This window comes from Eurytemora carolleeae, unplaced genomic scaffold (assembly GCF_000591075.1).
Source record: "Eurytemora carolleeae unplaced genomic scaffold, Eaff_2.0 scaffold1443, whole genome shotgun sequence".
NCBI classification, from domain to species: Eukaryota; Metazoa; Arthropoda; class Copepoda; order Calanoida; family Temoridae; genus Eurytemora; species Eurytemora carolleeae.
In genome coordinates, this window is record NW_019397345.1 from 5,210 (window position 1) to 11,425 (window position 6,216).

At 30.1% G+C, this 6,216-nt stretch overlaps 1 protein-coding gene across 1 annotated transcript in view; it reads left to right on the forward strand.

The window, feature by feature from the left end:
* Positions 1-1,798: 1,798 nt before the first annotated feature.
* Positions 1,799-6,216, forward strand: part of LOC111713656 (uncharacterized) — a 36,242-nt gene continuing 31,824 nt past the window's right edge. The window contains exon 1 of the mRNA XM_023488580.1: positions 1,799-1,819. The gene's annotated coding sequence lies outside the window, so the exon portion shown is untranslated. The remainder of the gene's footprint in view (positions 1,820-6,216) is intronic.

The window sequence follows — 6,216 nt, forward strand, 5'->3', positions numbered from 1 at the left end:
TTTAGTGTCTGAAAAACACACACACCCACTTTTAATGAGTAACACACAATAAGATTATAATTTGGTTTGGGAAGGGTATCAACTCTTGCTTGAGCTACATTATTGGTAACTAGATTTTAGAAAATTATGAGAAACAATTTCTTTTATATGGGACTGGAGGCGGGTGTGTGCAAATTCGTCATTGCACCTCCCTTTCAGAAGAAAGGGGGGTGCACCTGCACCCTTGCACCCTCCCCCCTGGTTACGGTCCTGGCTTCAAATGTTCAGAATGTACTTTCTTGCCTTTGTTTACTAAGTGCTTTAAGTTAGAAACAGTAGAATTTTGAGAGGTTTGACAAAATTGAAATCAAATAAAAACGGTAAATAAAAAGTAGGATACTATCTCTGAAGCCTATGTTTTCCTTGACAAGGAATTTTGGGAAATATTAATATTGATGGAATATTTTAAGTTTTAAGTTTTATGCAGTTTTTTCATAGATGAATAAATAAACTTAGATAGCTTATGTACGCAAAATCAACAAGAATTGTACAGTCCGCGAACTCATACTTCTAGGGGTCAAAGTGTACTTCAATAATAAGCGGGGTGGTTTGGTGTTTTAATGGATTTCATAATTATTAAACCACTCAGGAGTGAATTTTATTTTGAGAATATCAAATTATTTCACTGAGCAATATATCATATTGACGAGAACTGAAGAAGGACATGAGAAGGACTAAACTAACTTAAATTTCTTTTGACAGAACTAATGTACACCACAAGTACTCATTGACATAAGAACAGCCAATGTTCACAACCGACCTAGTTAATCTATATAATAGGAATATCTTTAAAACATCTCTGTACATTTATATCTTTCAAGATAAAAAATGTCGTCTTATGCGCAATCTGTCTTTATCTATTAGTTTTTTACAACAATTTATGTCCATGTTTTCGTCATCTAGCATTTCTACTGTTTTCAGAAATATCTTTAAAAAGTTTCAAATTGATATAAATGCTGTTTCCATGTATTTCTTCATGGTTTGATCGATTATCTTGGAGAAAAGCAATTTTTTTACGACATTTAGCTTTGTTTGATTTGAGCTAGGTCTAAAGACGGTTCAACTACATGTCCTATATAGATGTAAAGGATAAAGATTTAATAAATTATTTTAAAAATGGCGAAAGTCAATAATTCCGCATTGCTATTCAAATTTAGGTTTATTGTGTACCTTTGTAGAACTTTAAATGTAGAACTAAGAACATCCTTTTTTTCAAAGTTAGCCATTATATGATTTAAAGATGTATGAAAGATGAACAAGAAGAGAGAAAAGAAGAAATATAGAATATCAGAATATTTTCATCTGATATCAAATAAATATTTAAAAATATTGTAAATTTTAATTAAAAACAAATTATTAAAGTTAAAAATATAGAGTTAATTGAAAAACGTTTACAATCCCCTTATAGAGTGGATTTATATATTGCAAGATGTGTGAAGTGTGTGAACAGTTTGATCGTATTCTGGCATAGTTTGGAAGAACTGTTTTGAACAGTTTGATCGTATTCTGGCATAGTTTGGAAGAACTGTTTTGAACAGTTTGATCGTATTTTGGCATAGTTTGGAAGAACTGTTTTGAACAGTTTGATCGTATTCTGGCATAGTTTGGAAGAACTGTTTTGAACAGTTTGATCGTATTCTGGCATAGTTTGGAAGAACTGTTTTCTTCTTTAACTCAATTTCTCAAGTAATATTAAACCAGTAATTGTATCATTTTATTTCAGAAAAAATGAAATCAATAAAAATTTGAATCCCAAGATGGATTCAATGATAAACCCGAAGTAAGTAAAGAGAGTAAATTATATTCTGTTGTAAAGAGCTGGATATAGATATGCAAAATTGAGTTAATAGAAAAGTAAGATTCAATTAAAATTGTTGCATTAGGAAACCAGCTTTTTATAAATTAATAATGGTTAAAAATGAATCGAAAAAATTCTATCCTGGCAGTATTTCCATGGTAATTTTACGTCTTTTTTGGCAAATGTAAAAAATAAACTTCGATCCCGGCAAAGTTTGACCAGAGGCCGAATTTAAAGAATTTGAGCCGCGACTTGAATTTGAGACGCGGCTCAAACATGCAGTTGGTTCCACTTAACATTGTACTCAATGTTTCAAAATTTAAGCCGGCGCTCAATTGAAACCGGTTTTTGTCAGATTTGAGACGCGGCTCAAATTTATTAAATTCGGACTCAGCATGCTTTAAATCTTCCAGTAATACTAAAATTTCGTTATTTTACTTTTGGATTGAAATTCTAGAAATAAAAATAAAAAGTAAATTACTAGTTTACAGTTTTTGTCTGAAAGTTCAATATTTATTGATGTCCAGCATTTTGCACCTAATTCTCGATCTACTGCATCTATTTTTGCATGTTTTTCAGCAACTATTGTTATCCGTTAAATAGATAATTTCAAGCTCTTCACAGAACAAATATTCCCAAACTTGGCACTTTCATTTTTATAATAAATATAAAAACTGAAAAATATAATTCTTGAGTAACTTTTTAAATTTTACGGTTTTAAAAAAGTAATTTTCTAGCCAAGTTTGCAGCGTAGCAACTGCCATTACTTATTAAATATTTGTGCTTAAGACTCTTCATTAATGTCCAATGTCCATCAGAATCAATACGAAGATTTGGAAAATGTAAAAATCTAAGCATGTAAGAACTGTAACCCCTTAATAAAAGAGCATTTTTGTGACACAATTTTATGTACTTTGGCAATAAAGGAATAATGTACCTATGTACTTTGGTAATAAAGCAATAATGTACCTTATGTACTTTGGTAATAAAGCAATGATGTACCTTATGTACTTTGGTAATAAAGCAATAATGTACCTTATGTACTTTGGTAATAAAGCAATAATGTACCTTATGTACTTTGGTAATAAATCAATGATGTACCTTATGTACTTGGTAATAAAGCAATAATGTACCGTATGTACTTTGGTAATAAAGCAATTATGTACCTTGTTTACTTTGGTAAAAAAACAATGATGTACCTTATGTACTTTGGTAATAGAGCAATATTGTACCGTATGTACTTTGGTAATAAAGCAATAATGTACCGTATATGCTCTGGTAATAAAGCAATAATGTACCGTATGTACTTTGGTAATAAAGCAATGATGTACCGTATGTAGTTTGCTAATAAAGCAATAATGTACCGTTTGTACTTTGGTGCTAAAGCAATAATGTACCGTATGTACTTTGAAATCTGATCGTGTTAACATTGCGCATTTCAATCTTTGACCTTTAGGTCGCAAAGGTATAAATATAAATTTGAGTTTGAGGCTAATACAGAAAAAGATCATATCTAAAATTGAAAGAAGCAGAATAAAAATTACAGACTAGAAGGATATGTTTCATAGAGAATAGAATATATATATTAGAGGGGAATTTAAAGAATCTCTCGGTATGAATTATTTCAGTCCCTTTCAGCCTTAAAGGGAGTTCAAAGTGTACAAATCATGTAAATGTTCACAAATTATATGCAGTAGAGTACATTAATACAGTATGCTCCCTAGACTATTCATTTCAATTTTGAATTTTTTAAAGCTGTTAAATAAACTTTATAATGAATTAGGTGGATAAAAACATGATTTGATCTATAGTTATAACGGAAAATCATTGTTTGTAAAGTAAAATGATCATTGGTCAATTATGAAACCAGCCTATTTCATAATTTGGTTTTCTTTTAAATACAAGAATACAAGAATACAAGAATACAAGAATACAAGAATACAAGAATACAAGAATACAAGAATACAAGAATACAAGAATACAAGAATACAAGACTACAAGAATATTATAACACAAAAATGCAAAAAAATACAAAATTCAACAATTCATTATTATACAGGGAGTCCCAAAAATCATGGGAATTACGTGGCATCCTAATAATCGTCTTATATCTTTGATATCGATCGTAAAAGAGCAATCCAAATTGTAATCTCACGGTAAGGTCCTGGTTAGAAGTTCAGTGAGTTTTAACTCTAGAAGCCATTTTTATACTTTAAAGTAGATATGTTTTTATTTTTATTTGCGCCACGTATTTCAAATATTTAAGTATTAACTGTTTGTTATATTTTTAATGGAAATTGATAATTAGACATCAAAATAGGATTGAAAATATTCCGACAAAGACAGGATGAATTTTGCAGTATAGTTAGTTTTACGTGATCTACCATTATTGTACATTTGATAGCGGCAGAGATATTTGAAATTTAAATAATTTTGAGAACGTTTGATAACAAAAAACAAGGGTATAGCTCATATTTTGGAATTACCAAGTTATCATATATCATGGTCAAATATGTCTTTTTTACATTGGTTTACAGGGTTACCCATAGTCAAGTTTTTAAGGCAATGGCGCAACACAAAACGTTGGGGTACATGACTTTTAACTAATCTTGAGCAGAACAAAATAAAAGAAAGACTTTGATAACAAACTGGAAATAGATTTATTGATATTTCGTTTTTATTTGCATGCGTGAGCTTGTGCCCACAACCCTTATCCAAAAATAAATTATTAAAGTTAAAAAATGTTTTTTTTTTACATAGCCTTAGAATTATTGCATTTAATTCACATGATGAATAAACGCGGGAAAGAGTGCATAATTATAAACTGAGGGGGACTCCCCCCCCCCTCCCTCTGCCCCCTCTCCTTAAAATTGTGAATCATCTTGTTCTTTTACCCAAACCCATTAATACCATTAGAACTATTCATTTCTGACATTTCATATCTTCATTTCTTCAACCAATATAGCATAAATATGTGAAGTACACCTGCAGTATAGAAGCAGTACAACAAAATGGCCGTTTTACACTTTTTTCTAGTAAATTCCCCTCTAATATATATTCTATTCTCTTTGAATAAGACTGCGCAAATTCAAAACGGAACCTGTTAGTTTGAGGCAATGCTTATGTCAAGATCAGCTGATTCATCTATCTGCGATCTCTCTTAACTCACGAGCCGATCTTTTCTTACTTCTAATTGGTGAATGCAAATAAATGTTTTTAACAGATTAAGTTATCATAAAAGATATCAATTAAATCGGTCGAACCACAAAAGATTTAAGTAAAATCTTTGAGAAAATAAAAAGCTAGATAAAAAAAATAAAGAACCTTTTGTTAGCACAATATATAAATCTAAAAACTACAGACAACTAAGTTTTTAATCTAAGACAGATGGAACATAAAACTTTTAATGCATTTCAATATCATTTCTAGAAAAACTTTGAAAGATATATTATCAGGCATTTTAATATGAATTTTTCACAATAAACCTCGCTTTGTTAAAATAGCTTAAATGGTTAAAATAGAAATGTATTAAAATGCCTTTAAATGAGAAACTACGGTGGTAGGCGATTATTTCAATATAATGAAGACGACTTTCGATTTAAATTTTGATTTATATTAAGAATTTAAACAGCATGGATATACAAAAAAATGGAAACAAAGAGAAGCTGTCAATTAAAAAAAGGTTCTCTTCGATTAAGCTTGTAAGCTTGTTATTCGAAAAAAGCTTATAAAAAATCGAAACTTAAATAAAAAAGTCGTCTTCATTATATTAATATAATCGTCTACCACCGTATCTATTTTTTTATTTCTGTTAAGATTGAAAATTCAAATAAAGATGTAGAGTTAAGAATTCCAGATTGCAACGGGATGATGTGTATCTACTTTAAACTGTCTAGAACACTTTTTATTAAATTTTTTCTTTTCTTAGGTTTAACTTAATCTCTATGTGTTTGTTTGTCCGATCATAACTTAAAAACCCCATGGACCGATTTGCATCAAATTTTGATTGGCAACCTCGAGAGGACCACGGGAATGTTCTTGATGAGGTTTTGAGATTCTAAGTTCAGTGGATCGACTTTTGTATGGGAAAATAGTTAAAATCCTAATTTACGACAAAGCGCGGGTAATCAGTGGGACTAACTATGACCTGTGCAACGCTGGGTTCCAAAGCTAGTGTAAATATGAAAATACAAGAATACAAGAATACAAGAATAAAAGAATACAAGAATACAAGAATACAAGAATACAAGAATACAAGAATACAAGAATACAAGAATACAAGAGTACAAGAATACAAGAATACAAGATTACAAGAATACAAGAATACAAGAATACAAGAATACAAGAATACAAGAATACAAGAATACAAGAATACAAGA